We start from the raw sequence: 24,650 nt of genomic DNA, 5'->3' as shown, positions 1-24,650 counted from the left end.
ACTAATGGGATGATAACATCCCACCCCACCCCCGAGTACGACTTGCCACCCATCTCGGACTTGATCTCTGATGCCTCTATCCTTGCCCATGTGAACTCCCAAGAATGATCAAAACGTATGCACTTGTCATTAGTACATTGTTCATCCCGGCATATTATGGGGGGTAGGAGAGAGGAGGTGTTACTTTATTCAGCAAAAAGGAGTTTTCGATTCCTTGGCAAAATCAGCTGAAATGTTTGGCAGGCAGCCTCAGTCAAAGGATCTCGGCCACAGCTCTCCTTTGTTCAATTGTCCTGTTCAACTATTTGCCGCTTGGGCTGCTAATGGTCAAAGATCGTCACTCCAGGATAGTGGGCTGTACCGGGACCTGCGATTGTCGGGGGACGCTATCAACTACCCCTTGAATTACATTCCTGACTTGGAAAATTCAGTCAGTTTGCTCAGTTAAACTAGTTCTGAATTCCCTAATGAATGTATATAATAATATAAAACAGGACATGAGTGAACTGAAGACAATGTTGAGCTTGAATAACTCTAAACTGTGCTCGTTGGAGGGCTATATTAGCGCCCAGACTAAGGCATCTTTGTCTCCTGTGACTCAACCTCCTCCTACAATGCCTGTTGCAACGGTATTGGAGATATCTTCAATAGTCCAACATAGCTCTTCTGTAGCTTCAGGAAGAGAGAATGCCATCCCCATTCTTTCACTCGCAGTTTATAATATGTCTGAAGATGCAAACTGTATTTTACAATGAGAAGAATTGGTGGTTGTAAAGAGTAAAAGTCTGCTGTGGCAAACTGCAAGTCAAAGGGAAACATCAACCTTGGTCTGTAAGCCAATAAAAAAAACGGAAATCATGAAAATGCCTAAACATCAGGGGAACTGCAGATCGTGAAAGTTTTTTCGGAAGCTCAGGTTTAAGTTATTACTCTCTCAGGAGATGGTGGATAATGGTGGCTTGCAGCATTGGTCTGATTCAATAGAGGACAATTGGCCGTTAGCAAAGGAAAAAGGAAGCATTGGTCTAAACTGAAAAATCGGAAAAGTCCCAACTCGGTTGTAGGTACAATAATACATTTTCTTCATAAAGAAATTCCTCAATGAGAGGTGGAGGAAACCGAAACTTGTGAAAGTGACTGTGCTGTCGTGGAGGATCTGGAGGATCTGGACCCTGAGATTAGGGATGTTTCTTCTATACTGTGTGAAGGGTGAAACATGGCAGAGATTCTTTCAAAACCTCTGATAGTCAACAAGGTCTTTATAAATGATCAACAACCTGCCACAAGTCCTCATAGTAGATCTGGTCTATGCAAAGGGTAAATGACACTTGTAAATCAGGATTCTTTTGAATACATGCCTTTCAAACAAGATGCTGTTTATGACATACTGAGACTGGAAAGAATTTTAAAATCAAGGCAAGGATTCACTCTTAATATATCTCATGTTTTTGACCTTTTTTCCAACATCTGTTGCTTAACAAATGTCTATTCCAGTGATCTTGTCCTTGTAGACTTCTCTGATCCACAAAGAACTGTTGTGGTCTTTTTGCATATAAAATTGAAACTCGTGTTTGAGCTGTTGCTATCAGAGATGGAGTCGCTGCTTTTTATGGGTTATGCTCTCTTTAAGTGGGGTTGCCACAGCTGGAGCAATGCTCAACAAGGCGTATCACATGATGATAGAACTCAAGGTGATGCGGTTTTAAGATCAATGGCTGTACAGGATGGGAGGGTGTCTTCAAGGAAGTCTGTCATGGATTGGTGTTGGCTCCTGAGTTGTTTTGCAGGAGATTGTACGAAAGGGGGTATTACATTAGGAAAAAGTCTACAATGTGAACTCTTAGAATACACAAGGTTTCAATCAGCTTTTACAGAATGACAGAGAGCTTTATCCTTTTTTTGACATGGCATGTTATTAATTTACAGGAGGTTTGGTGGAAAGATCTCCCCTTCTTGATGGGTATACCATTTATTTTCAGCCTGCTATTCAGGGGCTGAAAGGCAGACCATTGGGGAGTTTGATTACAGCAGTGAAAAATAATCTAGGTTGGGATTCATGGTGTGTGCATACTTCCAGCCCTTGTCTCTATGCTGTGGGGTTATCAATATACCAGAGCGGGAATATTAGGAGGAATCTTAATGATTAATATTTATTGAAATCATACTTCTAAGGGACTGATGCGTTGGTTGGCCAGGTTGCTGATCTGTTGCAGGACTTGCATGCCTATGATGCTGGAGATTCTGTGATATTACTGGCTGAACTAAACTGTTATGTGCAAATAATACAAGAGAAGCAGAGCTAGTGAAGATCATGATTGATACCAGGGTATGAACCAATGCGAAGAAGTGGAGACAGCCTATGACTGAATGGCATATACTATGTGTGTAGGAAGATTACCACTGCTAATAGAGCAGGGAGTCTTGATTCTATTAAAGACAAGGAGGCGAGCATTATGCTTCATCTTCAATGTGTTCCTGTCGCCAGCATATTCAACAACAGACACATTTTGTAACTTTCCAAATGGAAAAGGATGTTTTTTCTTTCTTTTTCAACAAAAAAATCGACATTTCCCTTTGTTTCAGGTTAACTGTAGTCGCAATTTCCTGCCACGTGATCATGGTCCTTCCTCTTCCTGTTCTCTCTCTCTTCTTTAATTTTCTTAAACTGTATTACAACTTGCACTGAACTTTGAACTAGACCAAACATAGGGCTTCATCACGGGTTGGGCGGTAACGCTGTGCTAATAGCGCTGGCGCTATCTGCTCTACCGCCAAACCACCGGCGCTATTAGTGCCAGATCACGGGTTTGGCAGTATTGGAAGTCTCCATTCCCCATTGAGCCCATTCGGGAATGCCCCATTCGCCATTGGGCTCAATGGGGAAATTTCGCGCTCATAACGCTGGCGGATTTCCCGCCGACGGTATGAGCGTGAATTTTCGGCAGATTTCCCCCCAGCTCAGAGCTGGGGAGAAATCCGCCGAAGCCCTGATTTGGCAGACCTTTAAATCCGGCGGCAATAGCGCTACCACCAGATTTAAGGGTTACCGCCAAACTCTTGATGAGGCCCATAGTCTCTGTTCCTTCCACTGAACTCTCCTGCGTATCCTTTGCAGTAACTGGCAGCCTCTTTCCAAGGAAACGGACGCTCTTGGTTTTGGAACACATTTTTCTTTTAGTGAAGATGCGTTTACAGTTGGTCACAAGATCTTGCTGACCCCGAGGGGAAGCTGTAGACCGGTGAATTGCATCTTGATCGTTTTGTGTACAGACTACTTCTGGAAATTGTCCAGATACAACATGATGCTTTGGACTATTTAGTCCCTCCTTGGAATACCAGCAATTTTTGTTGGGCCTCTTCTGATAGTAATGCGCACTCCACAAGCACACACAGCAAATTCACTTCAGGCTTCTGATGAAGAGTGTTACCCCTTGAAAACGCGTAAAGCCGCCAGCATTGTCTATAATAAATGTGTGTTTTATCTCGACATTGAATGTTATATACAATTAAAATTTACTGTGTGCTTTTACAAATCTTGTGTATAAGTAATACTTTCAATAGAAAATGTAAAACTTGATTGATTTCACTTTTTCAAACTTTTTGTAATTAATTAAGTACGACTCTTTACTTCCTCTCGGGTGGTCCCTTGATAGTGTGCACGGGACGGGAGGGATCCGTATAGGTTCCTTTTGTTTCTTTTCGTGGGCCTGTTTCTTAAACGGCTCGTGTCTCTCAATAACCTGGGTCAGCTGTTCTTCTGGTCCTGTCCTAGTGGAAGAACATAATGAGCATGTTAGGGAGGCGGATACACACCCTATTCTGGAAAAGAAATCCATTGTGAGTAGATTACTATACATTCACATCTACTCTCCCGTGTATATAGGGCTGGAAAGTAATGCTCGCCTCCTTATCTTTAAGCAGGGATAATCTTCATTCTATGTCAAGACGGAGGCAAGCAATTTGCTTGTTCAAAGCTTGTCATTACCGTTGCTGCTACTGATTGCAGAAGCTTGAAATAGAATGTTCTAAAAGTAGTATTGCTGGCCAAGTCAGTCACACGCAGGATATCTTGCAGCAATACGCCCTGCGCTAGTGCGGCACTCTCAAAGCCATTGCACCGCTGACAGAATGCGCTCCGAACTTAACCATATCTTTTCCTGCCAACTGCACCACTTCTCTCACCCATCTCGCTATAGTAGCTGTTGCTACCGCCTTGTGCGGCTTTCTACGTGCTATGAGCAATTGTGACGTGCCATTGGTCATATCTCCTTGGTCCTATGCTCGTATTCTTGTATGAAGGCTGCCACACACAACTTGCGGTGCTCCTGCAGATAGGAATAGACTATGGTTGTTGAGCCTGTCTTTGTTCTTCAGACCAGGGAAAAGGTCACTTCTGGTCCATGCACTTTCCTATTTATGTCTAGGGCTCTGACATCTGCTAATCTGCTACATGAAACTAGGCACAGAAGCAACACCAGTTTCCCAGACAGTTGCTTCAGAGAAATGTACCTGTTCCTTGGCCAACTGGCTAGCAGCCTCAGGACTACGGAAATGTACCATAAGTTGTCATACCTCAGTGCCACTGGTTTTCTGATTCTTATTCCTCTAAGCAGTCGAACCACCACAGTGTTCTCACCTACAGACACCCCCTCTATTGGCAAGTTTCCCGCTGATATTGCGTATCTGTATACCACTAATTGTCCAGTATGCTTTACTGTCTTGGAGTAACTCTTCTAGGAAATTCAGTATTTCCACTAGAGGGGCTGAAATGGGATGAATACTTCTCCCTTTGCACAACTGTGAACATTTGTTCCAAGCTATGTCGTAGCTCCGTCTAGTTGATGGAGCCCATGTCTCTGCGATGAGGTGAGCAGCCTGTGCCGAAATTCCTGGGAGATTCCAGCATCTCCTGCTATCATGAAGGCCATCAGCGGAAGAGTCCCTCTCACTCTCAGACGATGAAATGAACCATTTGGGTCTGTGAGACGGCTGTCTCCTGGGGGTAACACTCTCAGATAATCGATCACTAGTTCCATCAAAATCAGGAACAATACTTGTGATTTCCATTTCGGGGCCACTACTATCATTGTCGCTCTCTCTCTGTGAACCTTCGCTAGAACCCTGTTCATCATTACAAATGGCAGGAAGGCATAGTGCATGTCCCTGTCCATTCTTGGAGAAAAGCATCTACCCCTGCCACTGTCGGGTCTAGCCTCCAGCTGAAGTAACTGCTCTTCTGCATGTTCAGTCTGTACACAAACAGATGTGTGTGTACTGGTCCCCATAACTCCTCTATCTGACGGAAGATAGTCTTATCCAGCATCCAGTTGCTGGAATTTGACATATGCCTGGAATTCCAGTCCGCTACTACATTGAGCAAAACCGGAAGATATTCTGCTACTACCGAGGTCCCTGACTCTAGGCAAGAGTGGCAAAAATCTTTCGCCAGTTCTGATAGTAATCTGGACGTCATCCCTCCTAAATGATTGATGTACCTGACTGCTGATATCTTGTCCATCTTCAGCAGGATACAAGAATTCACTCTGTCTGAAACGCTTTGATCGCAAATGAACTGGCTGGTAACTCTAGACAGTTGATGTACATTTAGAGCTCTTCTGAACTCCATTTTCCCTGTGTCTTTAATTCTCGACAGCGGGCTCCCCAGCCTGCTCTGCTGGTGTCTGATTCTATCACTAGGTCAGGCCGATCCCCAACTATGGCCTTCCCATTCCAGGCATCCATATTCTGGAGCCACCATTCTAATTCCGTTCTTGAATCTACATCTAGAGGTACGACTTGGTGATACTTCAGCCCTTGTTGGAGGCGTTTTATTTTCAGTTGCTGGAGGGCTCGATAATGTAGTGGCCCAGGGAATATCACCTGAATCGATGCTGCTAATAGACCCACTACTCTCGCTATCGTTCGCAGTGAAACTATGCTTTTGTTCAGACAATTCCTTATTTCTCTCTTTATATCTCTTATCTTTCCGGCTGGTAGTTCCAGTGTAGCAGTCCTGGTGTCTATGATGAAACCTAGGAACTCTATCCTCTTTGTCGGTATCATGTCTGATTTTCCTATGTTCACTAGGAAGCCTAGCGACGTTAGTAGATCTCTTACCCAACCTGTCTGATACAGAAGTGTCTCATTGCTGTTTGCCATCAGATGTTGTCCAGATATATTGTTATCCTTATTCTCTTCTCTCTGATCACTGCTTCAATTGGCTTCATGAGCCTTGTGAAGGCCCAATGACGCTGAAGCAAGCTCAAAGGGCATTGTCGCAAATTGCCAAAATTGTCCGCCCCAGTCGAACGCTAGGAAGGGACGATACTCTTCTTGGACTGGTACCCTAAGATAAGCGTCTTTCAGATCTATTCTTGTGAGCCAATCGCTCTGCCTGAGGGTATCTCTGAGCTGGTGAGTTCATTCCATTTTTAAGTGATGGTAAGTCACTCATACGTTCATTTCCAAGTTTATAACAGATCTCACTTTGTCCTTCATGTGCAGTAGGAACATGTTGATTATAAATCTTGGGGTTTAGGTGCTGGGCTCTATAGCCCTTTCCGTTGCACGGCTTTTCAGCTCTGTGTGCAAGGTCTCTTTCTCTATCTGTGCTGACTGTATGGGCTGTGGGGGTGGGCTTGTATGGGTATCTGCATGAATTCTAGCTGTAGTCCTCTGACTGTCTGCAGTACCCAGGTGTCGCTGGAAAGTGTGCACCAATTCTCCCAAAAACATGATGTTCTCCCCACAACTGGCGGATACTGAATATGTTTCACCTGAGGGGAAGCTTTGTCCTCTTCTCTGGCCTCTGCCTTGTGTGCAAGGTCTCTTTCTCTATCTGTGCTGACTGTATGTGCGAGGGGGTGGGCTTGTATGGAGAAAGGAATAAAATGAAGATCAATCATAATGCTAGCCACCGTCTTGACATAGAATGAGGTATTCTCACTGGGTATTCCTTTGACAAAAACTTGGCTCAAGTGGGGCTGCCTCCATGATTGATTACATGTTTATGTTATAGTCTAAGCTTGATCTTTGGGAGTTTCGTGGTTCTTAAAACAGAAAAGAGTGACAATGTTTTACTGCAAGGAGTTCTTCATTTTCTCAAAATATTTGAGAAGTTTCTGATGCAATCAACTTAAAGGTTAACAATTCAGGTACACGCCTGAGCTGGTCTCTGAGGCTAATTAAGGTATTAAATGCTCAATTGTGTCTTCGTGTTGTCTTAATGCTGAAACAAGATCTGTTGAATGATATCTCGGCTCTCAACAGTGGAGTAACTTTGCTGAAAAAGTTGGGGGGGACATTACATCTGAAGAAAAGGTGCGCCAGCCAAATGAATGAGGATAAAATGGTGTGCCATTAAAGCATGAAAGTTGGGGGGGACATGACATCTGAAGAAAAGGTGCGCCAGCCAAATGAATGAGGACAAAATGGTGTGCCATGAAAGCATGAAAGTTGGGGGGGACATGACATCTGAAGAAAAGGTGCCCCAGCCAAATGAATGAGGACAAAATGGTGTGCCATGAAAGTTGGGGGGGCTAACACCCCTGCCCCCCCTAAAATTATGCCCATAGCTCTCAAGTTCTCACATTTCATACATTCTAAAATGAAGGCTGTGGGGGAGTAGTTTTGTAACGCCTCCCACAGGACAGTCAGCAAAAGGAAGAAATTAGATCTTGAGGTACAAGAAAAAAAGAGGCAATTAAGCAAGGAAATATATGCAGCGAGAATATCAAATTAAGCAAGGCATTGGTTGGTTTAATGTAAAAGATCTAAATTGAGCATTTAAAAACTGTCTAAAACGGTGGAAATTACATATATATCAGAATGAGGGTGAAACAATGCTAAAGTGTTTATATAAACAGGACAGAAGGGATTGTTGGTCCCTTTTAAATGATGATACAGATGCCCAAGTCTTAAGACAACTAAGTGCCGTCGCAGATGCAGTCTGATGGATTACTTGAAGCCCCTGTATGCCTCGGTGACGAAAGATATTGTGAAAATTCAAGGTGACCGGCCGTTGTTATTAACACATGATGAAGAGGAAATTAAATTACTTATAAAGGTCTCAAATGCATAGCAAGCTGTGGCACTGTACCAGGGGTCCTCCACCAGAATATAAATCCTGGGAATTCAAATCATCCAAAAAATGAACATACACCAAGCAAGATGAAACATCAATTTATTGGACCCGAACAGCTGGGAAGCATGGTTCAGACAGCCCTGTGGGACTGAATTCAATGAAGTAAGCTGTCGACACCATCCACTGCGGTGGAATATTTTAAAGCTAATTTCCCAAATTACCATACAACATTTTATTTTTATTTTTAAGGCAGGTCACAAGAACTGATTGGTGGGGCCACATCAATCCCCTATATCCAGATATGCGTTGAAGGTTCCTAATTGCTGGATACTCTTTTTAGCCATTGTTGCATTAACCCCCCCACCCCTGTGACTTCACAAACCTTCCCACACCGCCCCTCAATTACGTGATCAGTCAAAATCACTTTCTTGACATTGGCTGACAATGTCCAATGTACATAATAATTCAAAAAGGCATCAAGCGCTCCTCTCCAGAAAAAACATGGCTTGATAACCTGTTCTGAGATGAGAGTTTGCAGCACACGCTTTTTGCTCACTGTACCTTTCACAGATGGGAAATAGCCATTTGCATATCAGTCTTTGTCCCGCCCACATGGGCAATCCAGCACCGAAATGCTATGGCAATTCCTCTCTGAACAAGAGTACCAACAGCAACCCCATACACGTGTTTCAGCCTTGTTGGGCCTCATCAGTGAGATGAAGCACCTGCTACCTTTTTTGCAATGTACATAATAGTTTGAGATGGCAAGAGGTGAGACAATCACATCAGGCCGGACCAATGGTGTGCTCCGCGTACATCATCAAGAGCACTGTACAATGTTGCACACTGGGGATACCAAAACCTCTCCCCACTGATTCACTCATCCCATGCCCCATAGAGCCAACCCCATCGCACTGGCTCCCCAGTTTCCCTTCTCACACCTTGCTGCCAGGGGTAGTCTGCGAAAACTATGCCACACTGTGGCTGGAGTTGAACCAACTGTATTTAATTTCTATTTCTCTGCCAATTCGCCCCATGTACCCAGGTGCCCAGCTCCTTGACCTCAAAAGTATCTCTTACAGTCACTTCTCTGTGCTTGCGTTCTCCTGGAAAACTTCAGCCGTGCAATATTTCAGCCTACTGTTTTTGCTGAATGCTCAAGAGATACATATTGCTTGTCACACAAGGGCCTGCAGCTTTCTCCTTATGAATGGTATGTGTGATATGTTTTCTAATGTTTGCTTTCAGATAAAATTACTTCTCTATTGTTCACACATTGCTAAACAGCCCCACTACCATATACTGCACTGCAACATCTTGCACCCCCACCCACTGCCCACTCTATGCAACTACCCCCGCTATGACAAAAGCACTCACCCTTCATAGAGTTCCACCGTGTGACTTCTCGAACTGTGCCTGCTTTGGTGCCACTATATACAAGCAGCACCATGTTCAATGACGTCTCCACCCTTGATGTCACCCTCCACATTACTCTTGAAATCACCAAGTTACTTGCACAACTGGCACATGCACCACCCTTGCAAGTGTTGGATCTGGACCTTTACAACAGCACAATAGAGTATCTAATGTTGTAATGAAGGCAAATCCTGCACCGTGGGCTAAGATCTGGGATGTATTATTTTGGTAGATTTCAGAGTCTTGGGAACGTGCCATAATAATTCCCATGTTTAAAAAGTGAGACAGGACCAATCCTATCAATTACCGCCCCATTGCTTTACCCAATGTGAGCAATAAAATGTTTGCTTCCTTGGTGTTGAAGTCTCGAAACGACTGGGTGATGAGTGCTGGCAGACTGGATGTAAATCAGCCAGGATTTAGGAGTGGACTAGGAACTCAACTCACTATTGTTTTGCTAGGTCTGGTGAATAGATAGATGAGGCAGAAGAGGAAAAGACACTATCTTTCATGTGTGGATCTCTCCTCTGCATTTGACAGGTTCAGTAGAGACACTTTATGGACAAAACTGTCTCATTGGACTATCCCATATAATCTCTTGGAGATCTCAATGGCCTTACATTTCAATTACAAGATCAGGGTGCGTTTTAATCAAAAGGGTGATTTATCTATGCCAGTTGACACTGATAGATGGGTGTGCCAGGGCTGCATCCTGGCATCTACTCTTTTTAATGTTTGCTTTTCCTCTGTGCATGCAGTATTTAGCATACGCTGATGACCCGGTGATACTCAATCAAACCACTATTGGATATAGCAGTATGGCTGGGTCAAGCAAAAGCATTTCCTGCAAGTGTGTGGTCTCTGCGTATGCAGTATTTAGCATATGCAGATGACCTGGTCATACTCGATCAAACACGTATTGGGTTGCAACTCCACTTTCAGTGAATACACAGAGCCTCATGACCTGGACAATAATGCTCTAAAGACGAATATAATGGTTTGTGGTCCAAAAAGAAACACGCTTTTATATGGAAAATGAAGGGTGTGCTCTTAAGTGTGGTGAACCAATTTACATATTTGGGCTTTTCTATTTATACCTGACAAACAAAGAAAAAGCATATGGATCATATGAAAAAAAGTATCACATTCTGTGCCAAACTAAAGGGCTTAGTAAAAGATTTGGGAAGTTTTCGCTCGTGCCTCTGATCATCTATTGTAAAAACTAAATCCTGCCTGCACTGCTATATGATGTTAATTTGTTTGCCTTTGAAGAAGTATGTGGCTGGTAGGTTTTAGAGGGCCTGACATGGAGAGGTGTGTTGTATTCCAGCTGCCATTATTCGTCAGGAGGAGCTTGGTCTCATTTTGATAAGAGTTTGTTTAGATTATAGAGCTCTCTCCTTTTATTGGAAGATCAGGTTGCCTCTCCATACATCTTCATTTTTAGACTTGAATTCAATGTTGAATGATAATAGCTCCCAATGCCTTCGGACATGGGTTTAATTTTGTGAACAGACCTCTAGGAGATGGCTTGTTCTAGTGAACTTCTGGACTCATCCCCTTATACAATTAAAAAAGCTCTTTGGGAGCTTGATTGGATAAGAATGAGGGAGTCATATATGAAATGTTCTCTACATCATGAGTTGCCCTTGCTCCTAAAGACCCTGGCAGTGTGTGAGGCTTATATTAAAGGGATTCCCTGTCCATCTTGGAGGAAAACATTTCTATGGTTATTTATGAATCTTTTACTTACTGCAGAAGTGGATGGCGCTAGAAGAGCAATTGAGCAAGTGGAAAGGATCTGTAGATTCTGTAAGAGAGAAAGGTCTGTTGAAACATTAAAACATTTGTTAGTGATCTGTTCCATAACTCATCCAACTAGATATAAATACTTTAAAAAATTCTCCTTTGGTGGTAGGTTTTTAATTGTGGAAGAGTTTTGGAATGAACACAGGTTTATTTGGTTCTAGCTATGGTTAGACGTACAGAAGACATTTGTAACATGATTTGATTATTTTTTCTATATTGAAACAGCCGTTGTTGGATTTATTATATTGGATGTCTTTGGATATATTGTGTATTGTGTTTTTATGCATTTCTGTATGTGTTTTTTATTTTTAATCATTTTTCACATATGATTTTATGTGTGTAAGGTTTTAATGAAAAACCAACGACACAATAAAAAAAAGTACACAACGATTTGGAATAAAATTAGTTTAATCAAGAAAATTGATATTTCTTTTGGAATAAGGCATCTAAGGAGGATCACTTCCTGAGCTTGAGAAGATTATTACTGACAACACTTAAGATTGCAAGTTTGTGTACCCGAATTTAAATGAAAAGCTTGAAACTTTGAAAAAAATGTATTCCGCTGCTATATGTTTTTTTCTGTGAACACATGATTAAGATCTGAAGTAATACAATAGTTGATTTATCAAAAGTTATGCACTATACATGTGGTTACTTTATAATTGTATTCGAATTGGGCAACTGTGCACAGATAGAAGTGCACTTTAGTAACCAAGTTGCCAAATAGTCACTGTACTTACTAACATCACACTAAGATTTGATTTTCTAAATGTTTAGCTCAGACAGTATTCCAGGTCCACTTTTTTCTACCTTTATGCTATCGTATTTAAAGTTTACAACTGCCACCAGGATAGCAACAGGGGTGCACATATTAAATGCACCCCCTGCACTGTAGAGACTTGACTGTCATTGCAGCTGTCAAGAGGGCACCTGTGACCTGAACCTGCTCTGCGCCTCTGATGAGCAGGCACTGCAAATCATGCTGTTAATTCAACAGTGCACTAGTGTAGACTATGCTTTTGGCATGGAGCTGATGAAAGAGGGACCTGTTTAGCAGGTCACCCTTCTGAGATGGAATTTCCCACATAATTTTACTCATTATTAAAAATGAAAAAATACAGGGCTTCTACACCCTTGCCCTATGGCAAATCCACACAGTACCATTCACATAAAGGTACGAGAGGACCATTATTTGCCATTGTCTGTATTCCACTGCAAAGAGTGTTTTAGAAAATTGACATCTGAAAGGTTAGGTTTGCACGCGCTATACCCCCTGAATTATTTTATTTGCTGATGTTGAGGAGTGTGCTACTGCCCACCTTCAAATAAAGGACAAAGTAATGTTTGTAATTAGAATTGTTGCCCAGTTTTTACTTCCACCTTTTGCTTTAAGGCAAATATTGGTGAACTTGGAATTTTTCCCTAGTCAGGTAGCATTTATCGCATTAGGCATTCCCAAAGGATACTGCATGATGTGTATGGTTTCATATCAATGATAAGATGAGTGGTATAAAAAAAAAAATGGTATAGTGTCTTTTTCCATCAGGTGCACATTTATAATGAGGACCTAAAAGTGCCTAAAGTTATCTTAGCGTCCAAACATGTCTAGTATCTTCAACTATCCATGTAAAATTAAAGGGAGGGGTGATTTCCAAGGTTGGCAACCATGGTTTGGTATAATCTACCTTCAAGTACTAGACAATAATAAGAATGGCCACCTTAATGAGAACACCCAGGTCCTACTCCTGAGTGAAACACATAAAACCAAACCATAAAACAACAATCTTCCCTCACTCTCTCCAGAATAATGGATCCTGTAACACTCCTCCAGGAATGATCAGCACTTATTCTCTCATCTATAAGCATTTACCGGCCACCCAATGGCCTCCTGTATAAATCTGTTAACCTAAATCTATTGCTCAAGATCTCAGAAAAGTGGGACAAACTTGCTTCCATATCCGGAGAATACTTGCACTGTAAAGCCAATTTGCTGCAATAAATGGTGCTTGATAAAGATAAATGATTATACAACAGATCAAAGATCGAGCTCTCACTGCCACGCTGGCATAACCATGCCCACAACCAAAAATACAATTTCTAGTATATCTCGTACATTACTGAAAGCATTTATAAAATATATATGTTACGTTATTTTCTTAGCATTACATAATGCCATCCTCACCTTGGCAGCAGTACTCAGTACTTTGGGCCTCAGTACGAGTTTGGTGTGGCAGTAATGCTGTTACCTTTTTGTGACATAGGTCCTCATTACGAGTCCAGCTGTAACCCTGCCGGTGATATAAATAATCACTGGCGCCTGACTTCTCGGGAACAACAGTGGATTACAACCCTGACCATCCAGGAAGTCAGGCGCCGGCAATTTGTAAGTCCCCATTCCCCTAGAGTCCTATGCGACTCTATGGGAATGTGCACCACGGAAGCACCGGCACTGTTGTTAACGGTGCCGGTGCTTCCGTGATGCTTACCTACCGTGGCCTTTGTGCCCAGTAGGGTCAGCCCTGTTGGGCACAGTGGCTCCAGCAGGCAAACCCATAGTGTGCTGATCCGTAAACAACGGTGCCAGTAAGCTTACCGGCACCGTTGTTTCTGGACCGGCACACTTGTAATGAGGCCCATGGTATCCTCCCTGACAAAGACGTGGCATTAATTAGCCATTAATGTTTATTCTGGTCGTAGGGTAGTCAACGTTTAGTCATCCACGTAAATAATATGACAATTTTGTCATTTACAGAAGACACATGACTAAGTTGATTTAAACTGACAATTAGTGACTAGGTTGGGACAACAACGAATGATCCATAGGAATCACAAGTTTAAGTTGGAGGCTGGTATTGCAATTCAGTGTCACAAAATCAACTTGACTCAGATGTGATTAAAGGCACATGTAATCCATACATGTGTTGTGTATACATAAGAAATTTAATTGAAATTGCATGCATTATGTCCATTAATTATATCGTTGAAATTCAAATTACATCCATATATGATCATGAGATGTGTTAATGTATTGCAGGTTCTTTTTCAGTTTCAGGTGCTATGCTGATTCCTGGCATAACTAATATGAACAGTATGAATAGCTACATCTTTTAATTAATTGGAGCATAATTGTACTTTAAGTTTATCCAATGATTATGCTTTTTCTGTATGCAGTAATTCCATTACCGTCACTTTATTTAGTGGTAACAGAATTACCGCCATTTTTACCACACAGCCGAATTCCAAATTTGACCTTGCAGTGGTGGATTTTCCTCCAGCATTATGCTGGTGGTAAATCCTTCCCTTAAGTCAAAAATCATGTAATTACTGCTCACAGAATTTACCTCTAACAGTAATTCCTCCAAATTCCCAAGGAAGTCCTATGGACTCCAAAAATTGTGAATTTACGCTGCCCTTCCACTACTTGTAATCGCATAGTAAGCACAAAGTACAGAGTGTAAGCAACGATAAACAGTTTGGTGGTAATTTGGTGGATTTGCACCCGAATTACTGCCAAACTGGTAATGAGGCCCTCTTCTCCGGCCAGCCAAATAAAGCATTTTTGTAATGCTTGTCAGAGCTAATGTCTCAATTCATTTCAATTTCTTTCTTTCGTACAACTGTAAAAAATATAAAAGTAGGGGAACTTCGGCTCTGAGTAACTATTCTTCGCAAATCAGGCTGAAAAACAGCTATTCTGCTCCAGATAAATACATTCTGGATACTTTATCTTCCCATTCTAATGCAATATAGCAACTCAGAGAGACTAATATGGAGAACAGATTACATAATGGAATAAGTTAAAGGATGATTGAAAGTATTCCTGAATGCACATAAGACCTAGGTGCATATGTTTGTTCATTGCAGACGAGTAGTGAGGATTTGTAACAGAGGAGCTTGTGTTTTGTCCTCTGCAAATGACTATAGAGATACTTCATAGTGGAGATGAGTGGAACTGGGGTAGACATAGGTCAGACAGAGTGGCATTCCTCGACCTAAGAGGCCTGTGAGGAACTTCATGTTGGCAAATATGTTCAGACCCCCTGTTGGCCAGTCTGCCAGAAGGACCATAGAGGGATAGGTGTGAGAACACTTTCTGGAATATGGAAAACGAAGTATGCTCTGTTGGTGACATAGGTAGGAGGGGAAAACGGAAATCAGAAGACTTCCAAACAGACGAGCTGCTCTTTCTACATCCATAAGGGCTGGGGAAGAGTCAGTTGCATATCAGGCAACACAAGAAGTGACTGACATTTGTCAAACTGCATTGGCCTGCTGGGAGAACTTGCTTGTTGGGAAATATGTCAAATAATATAAAAAGCCAGTCTGTTCCAACATAAAACATGTGAGAGAGGAAAGATAGTGGTAGAGAGCACCGTATCCGCTGGGGTTGTCGGATAGCGTGAAAAAAGAAATAAGAATCTTTGGAGACTTTCATTCTCTAGTGTGGTGGGAAAGAGGTGGGGCAAGGGGATGTGGGCCAGGATTTGGTGGAATTTAGTGAATACCCCTCACATAAGTGCTTTCTTAGAGCTTTTAGGTTTTAGGGAAATGTATTCACATGTAAGACCATACTCTGTGTGATTATCTCTGCTCCAATACTATCTGCCTTTCTGGGAGAGTCCAATCTCATGTTTGGGTCCCCTCTTTAAAAGTAGTAGTGAGATGCTGTTGACTTACCTTACATGTACCCTGTACTTCTGTGTTGCTTAACAGACAGAAACCAAAAGTATTGCAAAAGTGGGCATTCTTTATGGTAATTGTAAATTGTGGTATCTATTTTGTTCATTTCAACCTATCCCTTTGCATGCCTGAAGCCTCAAACTTGTTGTCTCTAACATCCGCCCCATTTCTCTTCTACTCTATTTATCTAAGCTTCTGGAGTGCCTTTTCTATTTTCATATCTCTTCTTTTTTTAATGAATCATCTGTTCTCGCATTCGTTTTCAGTCCGGATTTCGTCCCTGTCGCTCCACTGAGACCGCGTTAATGTGTGTGCTCAACTCTCTTCTGTCAGCAAGCCACTCTAAAGACTCTTCTTTTCTTATTCTTCTTGATTTATCAGCTGCTTTCAATACTGTTGATCGCTCTTTACTTTTGGACTCTCTCTCTTCTTTTGGTGTCAGGGGTTCTGTTCTTTCTTGGTTCTCCTCTTATCTTTCTAATAGAACTTTTTCTGTTTCTTGGGCTGGAAAGACTTCTGCACCTCTCTCTTGAGCAAGGTGTTCCCCAAGTTTCTGTGTTGGGTCCATTCCCATTCTCACTCTATTCTTCATTACTTACTCCTGTGTTTTCTTCTTTTGGAATCTCTCATCACTTCTATGCCAACGACACACAACTTTTCCTATCCTTTTCATCTGTTTACACCCGAAATTCACCACACTCTCATTTCTTGTCTCTCTGCCATTAAATCGTGGATGGCGTTGCACTTTCTTACCCTTAACACCGGGAAAACTGAGTTTGTATTCCTCCCTGCCAACACATTTCCTCCACCACTGTCTATTTCGTTTCCACCGTCTACTCTTTCTATTTCTCCTATTGTGGAACATCTTGGTCTTTATTTGGATTCTAATCTTTCTTTTACCCATCATATTTGTCTCAGATCCCGTTCCTGTCGCTTTCATCTGTATAATATTTGCAAAGTTTGCTCTTTTCTTGCCTTCCATGCAACTAAACTGCTTATTTCTTCTCTTATTTTCTCTTGACTCTTCTATTGTTCTGTTACGCTCTTTGGTCTCCCTTCTTCTCATCTTATTTGAAATCTATAAACCATTCCTATGTTCGCTTACTCTGTCTTCTTTCCTATTGTGATTCTATTTCAGTATCACTTGCATCTTTTGGATGGTTACCTTTTCATTCTCAACTTAAATTTAATTTTCTCTGTCTAGTCTTTAAATCTCTGTAGGGGCTAGCTCTAGACAATTTTGCTGCTCTCCTGTCCTTTTATACTCCTTTTCGATCACTTTTTTCTTCTTGTCTTTTTAAGTTGACTGTTCCCTGTCCACCCTGCTCTCAGTCTCGCTTTCGTTCCATCCAGCTTCTTGCTCCTCTTCATTGGAACACTCTTCCTCTATCTCTATGATCTATCACTGCCTATACTCTTTTTTGGGTCTCCTTGAAAAATCATCTTCTCCATTGTCCATGATTGTTTGCTTTCAGAACTGATACTTGAATTTCCTTATATTTCAATATTGTTGTACCGTTGTTTTCAATTTTGTGCAGTGCTTTGGACAATAAGCTTTAATAAAATACAAATACAAATGCAAAGCCTGGCACTTGGAGTATCACTGGTTTTGCTTATGCACCATCCGCCTGTACATATGTTTCCTGTGTTTGTGTTAATCTGTTTTTTTCTGGTTTGTGTCCGTTAAATATTGTTTAGATGTCTATTAAATGTTTATTTGCATAGAAAGAAATGAATTACACATAGGAACCCATATTACTTTTTAAACTGTATTTTTCTAAAATAAAACATATATTTGGCTTCATATTCATCTTGTCAAACTATTCAGCATTCGTCGAATACTAAATATGGTATTTGGTAGACCACTAATTAAAAGTGATTTTCAACCTATGCCACCCATTCACTCTCTTCTCTTTTCTGTTAGCTTTTACAAGGACTGTCTTCAAACTACAATAATGACATACTAATTGTGTCATTGACACGTACCTGTGCAATGACTATGAATCATCATACATATGTTCTATGAGCACCAGGAGAAGGGATCATGTTTCCACTCATGATTACCTCAGCATTAATGTCGGGGGCTGGAAACCATGCCTCATGTGCTTCGCGCAGTTGTATGAAAATGAAAAGCACATATAGAGACTTTTTAATGAACATCATTGTTAGGCAAGGTTGTATGCAGTACCCTGTCGGAGACTGCACCAGTCTTGTCCTCTTGGCAATAGTTAACACAACCTTTGGTATAAGCATGTACTACACAAGTTGGTAGAGTGACTGAGCAGTCAGTCTCATCTCAAGAGGGGTCAATGTGAGCTATAGGGTTGCAACATAGAGTTTCACAGTGACAAGTATCCAAATAAACGCTTACACTCAAGGTTTCTTGATTAAATAATTAACAGTCTGTTGAATAAGCCTTCTTGAGTAGGGAGCAAATATGTAACACTTAAAATATACTTCAAAAATACACATTTTCAGTTTCAATAAATCAGTAGTTACCCATTTGGGATGGCACAGAGGTGCTTCCTACACCCTGAAGTGACTTAGATAACTAGGACACTGTGGACATTCATATATCACTGGTACATTTAGAGCAATACTGAGTATGGTGTCAAAAGGAAAAGGTTAGAAAATAAAACAATGGTTAACATATAGGCCCTCATTACAACCCTGGCGTTAAGGGGTTAACGGCGCCGTAAAAGGTGGCGGCATCGTTAACCCCTTAACGCCTGATTACGAGGTCCCTTTGAAGGTTAGAGATTTTAACGCCTGCTTATTGCAAGCGTTAAAAACCAACCCGCAAAGGGACCTTGGTGCTAAGTACGGTGCCGCAATTTGCGGCACCGTACTTAGCGACTTCCCCATTCCCATTGAGCCCTATGGGGCAAAAATGGGAATGGGGAAGGGCCATGGCGGCATGGGGAATTACCACCCCGCCAACCTCGGAATGGGGCGGTAATTCCCCATTCCGCCAGGGTCGTAATGAGGGCCATATTCTTAAGCAGGTAAGTACTTTTAAACCCCCCAATGCAATGTAGATTACCCTTTCCCAGCAACACAAGTTATAGAATGTTTGACTTTTTGGAGGGACAGTTAAAGCACAAAGCCAGAGGTTATAAGAGTCTTTCAGGAAGCCAGGACAGCCAATGTCACTTGAGCAAAATCTAGAGGAGCTGAAGCACTTCTTGAAGGTAAGTAAAAAGTCTTGTAAAATGTTTTAGAAATCTTTGTAGAAAATGATGGGCCGCAAGCTGGGAGGCTTGTGAAGGGCAAAGCTGCAAGCAACTCTGCAAAAGGCAACAAAGGCAAGTCTCAACTGAGAGCTAGCAAGGCTGCACGACAAGAGGAAAGTACCCCTTAGTTTATAGTACCTTAGGTCTGAAGAAATTGGTTCCAGCTGGCTTATGTTCCAGTTCTAGTATGGCAGATGCTGTTGTTCCTGGGCCTCAGTCTGTACAAGAGGGAGGATGTCGTGGGGCTCCTGCAGTACGATTCGAAGGTCAGCTGCAGCAATGGGCAAACTTCAGATCAGCAGCACCTTGCGGTTTCAGTTTCTCGCAGCTAGCAGTACTGTGGTTCTCAGATACCTTATGGGCTTTCCTCACATCTGGGGTCCAGCACTCTGTTGAGGTGGCTCAGGCTCAGTCAGTCCTGCTTCATGGGAGTCCAGAGGATCTTCCTGGAGCTTGGGTCCAACTTAAAGACGACACACTCGAGTCTGGTGTTCCTCTCCCTGGCAATCGGTTCCTGCAGCAGCAATGGAAGTACAGCCAGATCTGATAGGATTTCCAGATGTGTTCGTCTTGGGGTCGATTGGTCCCACATACCCAAGGGGAGAAGTCGTCCTTTGCAGGGCTCCTCTAGTGAAGGAGGATTTGGAGCATCATCACTGCAGCAGGGCTTCACTGGACAAACCAACGGTCCAGGAGTTGTAACAAGTGTCTCTTCCAAGTTCTTCTTCAGATTCCTTCGTCCAATGGTCGATTCTGCCTTCCGAGCAAAAGACCTTGCCTTTTATGCAGGTTTCTCCCATTTATTTGCAGCCTAGCTGTCCCACACACAACAGGGTGGCTGTCCTCCAAGGACAGCCAGCTAGCCAATCACCCTTGGGTGCATTCTTGTAACCAAGGGGATTGGGCAGAGGGTGTTTTGTTTTCAGGCACCTCCCTCACTTCTTGCCTGCCAGGCACGCTGGAGCCAGAGGTGGGCTTCACTGGTGAATCCCATCAAAGACAAAATGAACAAAGGGACCAAACCTGAACGAATTTTCCAACAAGAAATAGCAAAAAAAAGAAGACCGGCCCATTTTGACAAAATGGGCACCCATGGATGCTTTACTGCAGCTGCAATTGTAGAAACACACAATGGTAGGAAAAAGTACACCACTGTCACCAGAGGGGATACTAAGTAACCCCTCCAGCACCCTATTGCAAGATAGTGTGTGCTGGGTCTATAAAGTTACACATGTAGGTAAAGTCAATTTCACTTCACTGCTCTTGGAAAAGGTAGTTTCATCAAGAGAAGGTATTTAAACCTTTGGGGATTCTGGAAGATTTCCCTGTGCCACTGCATTGAAGGTGCTGTGTGTCACAATGTAAAAAGATGATTCCTATGTAGTTTGTCAGACTCCAAAACCAAAAGAAACACAGTGTTCAAATTAAAGAAAAATATATGAGAGAGTGGGAAAAAGGCCTCACTCTACCCAGGATAAAAATAAAGAAAGTCCTAAAGTCCCACAAAAAGAGCTGGGGGCCTCTAAGGTAGAAAGGAATTAGCATGTTTCTGAGAATTCTCCCTAACACTCATTTGACTAACATTTCTCTAAGCAGAGCACGTTCTGTGATCATCTGGATGATATTTTGGAAGATTTAAAACACCCAGCAACCAGATTTAGATGTCAATATATGAATCACTTGTACCTAGACTCATTTCTATTCCTGAAATGTTATTTTAAAAATAATTACAAATAATTCCTTTTCCAGGGGTCTCCGTGTTGTATTTTTCTAGGCATTTATCTTTTACACTGGAAATAATATTTAAATGTAAAGGTCATCATTTCATGATTCAATATTTTTGGGGGTTGATAAGGTTTCCTTGATTCACTGTTACCTCCACGCCTAAAATTAAAATCTCCTACAAATGAATGCGAGTCGCCAAGGTCGTGCTTTACTAGAAATATCAAAAATAAGTGAATGCCACATTTGAATCCTACCCCCAAAATTACCGTGCATACATATACTACATAAATATGCTGCACACATCTCTTCCAAGAGAGCTGTACCACTAGTATGAAAGCATGGAGACGGGGGTATTGTCGCGATTTGTGCTCATTCATGGAATACCTATAAACGTTCACTACGGACAACTGCTTTCCCAAGTGCAAACCTCTCATATAGCCACTGCTTCATGTCTCTCTGTTGAAAAGTCCATACGAATTTGCATAGAGAAAAGTTTGGGGATACACACTTTGCTTACAACAATTCGATGCCAGGGTGCAGCATGCCAATCTATTGCACGCAGAAATGAAGCCTACATTTCTGAACCAAATGTGTAAAACACTTCAGTACTGATTTACGGAGCGGATTGTAAGCCACCTAAGGACACAGCGTGCCATGTGTGCCTTCTTTTACATGTCTGACCATTCCTCCGTCCCTAATGTAGCAATCCCTCCTCCTTCCACGGGTGTCTGCAACCCCAATATTAACATGTTCTTCTTAGGTCACAGCAGAGATCTGCCGTCAATTTGATTTATTTGCAGAGAGGGTCCACTCCGACTGGCTTTCATCCAAAGACAGATTCGGCAGCAAAGGGGATTTAAATGCAAATGTGCCTTGGAAGGGGATGACTGATAAGGAAAAGAGGATTAAAGCCTCGTTTATTTTCAGTTGTGTGTCAACTTCTGTCCCTATCGGAAGCTTGAAACACTCCACAAAGCCTGACTCCAGGCAAGAAGTGTTACAGTAATCATAATTCCAGAGATAAAACACACATGGGCACTCGCATGCACACACAAGCACATGCCCAAACGTGCAGATACACTAACATATACACATATGTACACACTCACAAGCATCTGAACAGACACACAGATGCAACAGTCAATAAACCACAAAACCACTTTTTTTACACTTGTTGTTCGCCCTGATGCAGCAGCTGCTCCAGATCCTCCACTCCTCGTGCACAGGTGAAGAGGTTAAGGAAGTCAGTCCTCTTTGGAGCCACAAGGAGGACATGATGACAGGACTACAATAGACGCCCTGATGGGCTCCTGTGATCTGGACTCCTTTGAAATCCCCTAGAGCCTGTAGTGACAGTGGCACTGCAGACTTCTCTGTAGGAGAGTGTGCCAAATTATTCTTGTTATGTAGCACACTCATGACGTGCACTGCTGTCCAGCAGAGAGATTTTGAATGTGTTCAAATAAATCATTTGTACAAATTCCAAAGGCCAAAGCTGCTTACTACTCCAACACCACCATTGCAGCCTCTAACAGGAGAAAAGCCCTCTTTGAAGTATTAAAGCATTTTACCAGACCCTCACCTGACCCAAAGCACCCAACAAATGGGGACAAATGTGACAGAATCAAGAACAATGTATTTTAAAATAATAGACAAAATCCGACAGATCCTCGGAAGTAACCACACAGCATTACGCCCCCCCCCTGCACTCCAGTAGGCAGTGTCTATCTGGACCAAATTCTCTCCATTCTCTCCCAAAGACCTCTTAAAAGCAATTGCTCCCTTCAAATCTACTTCATACTTTGATGAGATCATTTTTCCTCCATCATCAAACAATTGATGTTCCCAGCACAAAACCCACTCCTCAGCATAATTAATGCCTCCATCGCAGAAGGGTAATTCCCAGACATCCTCAAGAGTGGTCTCATAGGACCCCTTATGAAAAGAAATTACCATACACCGAGATGACCTGGACAATAACCTGCCCATTATGAACCTTGCATTTATTGGCAATATATTTGAAAAGTACTCGATACACAACTACTCGCCAGAATTGAACAAATAAGCCGCCTCTTACACAATTATCATTCAGTGTTCTTCCCGCAAGTGTAACATTGAGGCACCCACCATCCAGGTCATGGACGATGCCCTCCAAATCATTGATTAGGGCGACTCATGCCTCCTCGTCCTCCTTGACCTCTCAGCTTCATTTGACACCATTGGCCACCAGATCTTCCTATACCTTCTCTCTAAAAGGATGGAATTCTGTAGCATGTCCTGAATTGGTTTACCTCCTACCTCTCAGGGAGACACCAGGCCATTCAGATGAACACGTTGCATTCTACAGTCTCCTGCAGAGTCCCTTAAGGATTCATCTTCTCACCAATCCTTTTTAACCTTTACATGGAGGCTCTAGACACACTCCTCAAATCTCCCAATACAGCCATCCATCAATATGCGGATGATACTCAGTTGTACATGAGAATTATAAGCCGACAGGACATCAGTTGACTCCAAGATTACCTTGCCATCATTCAGTCCTGAATGTCAACTGGCTACCTCAAACTTAACCCATCCATGACCAAATTCATCCTCGTCTGTCCCCCTGCTGAACGACACATTTTCTTACAGCGGCTCAATGATATGCGTATAGAATTATTTGATCTGCAACTCTTGGATTCAGCAAAATCCTTAGCCTTCACCACTGACAGCAACCAGTTCTTTCAGAAACACATAGCCAAGATGGCCCAAATGGCCTGCCTACAAATCTCCACCCTTCGCAAAGTCAAACCCATAATCCTACTTCAGGACTGCAGGACCGTAGTGCAGGCCCTTGCGGTCTTGCCGATCGATGAGGGAAAGAGCCTCTTATCAGGGCTCCCAACCACTCACATTACTCCTCCATCATGATGTGCACATCTTATTACAGGTGTGTAGAAATGTGACCAAATCACCCCCCTCATATGCAATCTACATTGGCTTCCTCACCAGGCCAAGAAACTATTTAAGACTGCGCGTATCATCTAGAAAGCAGTCAAGAGTAGCATACCAGCGTACCTAGCAGCTAAGCTCCACATATCGGATGGGACACACTCCTCATGCAGCAAACCAATCAACCAGCTGAAATCATGCACCTGCAAAGAGAGGACCTGCAATCAATCTGTCTCTTCTCACACACCCACCCTTTGGAATTCAATCATGGTATCAACTTGGAATGCCCCCACAATTCACCAATTGTACACATTTCTCAAAACAGGGCTTTTTCAACAACACCTCATGGAGGCTAATCCCAATGTATGTACAGATCGATGCACAGACCATAACTCACAGTATTACGCTATTGTTAAAAGCTGGCTATCCACACCCTGGACAGCGCTCTGCTGCTCTCAAGCTAGGTGCGCACTTTAATCAATCAAATAAAAATTAAAATAACATTATAAAATGAACATATTACAAACTTAAACTGAAACAGACTGATACATTATTTTAAGTATTTGTTTTTGTACCAAAGACCACAGCTGAATGAAGATCATCTCCTCAGTGACGGGGCTTTGTGCCAGGCTTTAAGTGGGTCGCGGCTAGGTGGAGTGGAGCCACTGTAGTCTCCAAGAAAATTCCGTGAGCTAGGCAGCTGTCAGAGCAACCCCAGTTCCCCCTGTTAGTAAGCACCCGGTGTGAGAAAATGCCATCTGGCAAAGGAGCAG

The sequence above is a fragment of the Ambystoma mexicanum genome, chromosome 2q (genome assembly GCF_040938575.1).
Source record: "Ambystoma mexicanum isolate Mex_15411 chromosome 2q, UKY_AmexF1_1, whole genome shotgun sequence".
NCBI lineage: Eukaryota > Metazoa > Chordata > Amphibia > Caudata > Ambystomatidae > Ambystoma > Ambystoma mexicanum.
Note: the sequence above shows the minus strand (reverse complement) of the source record.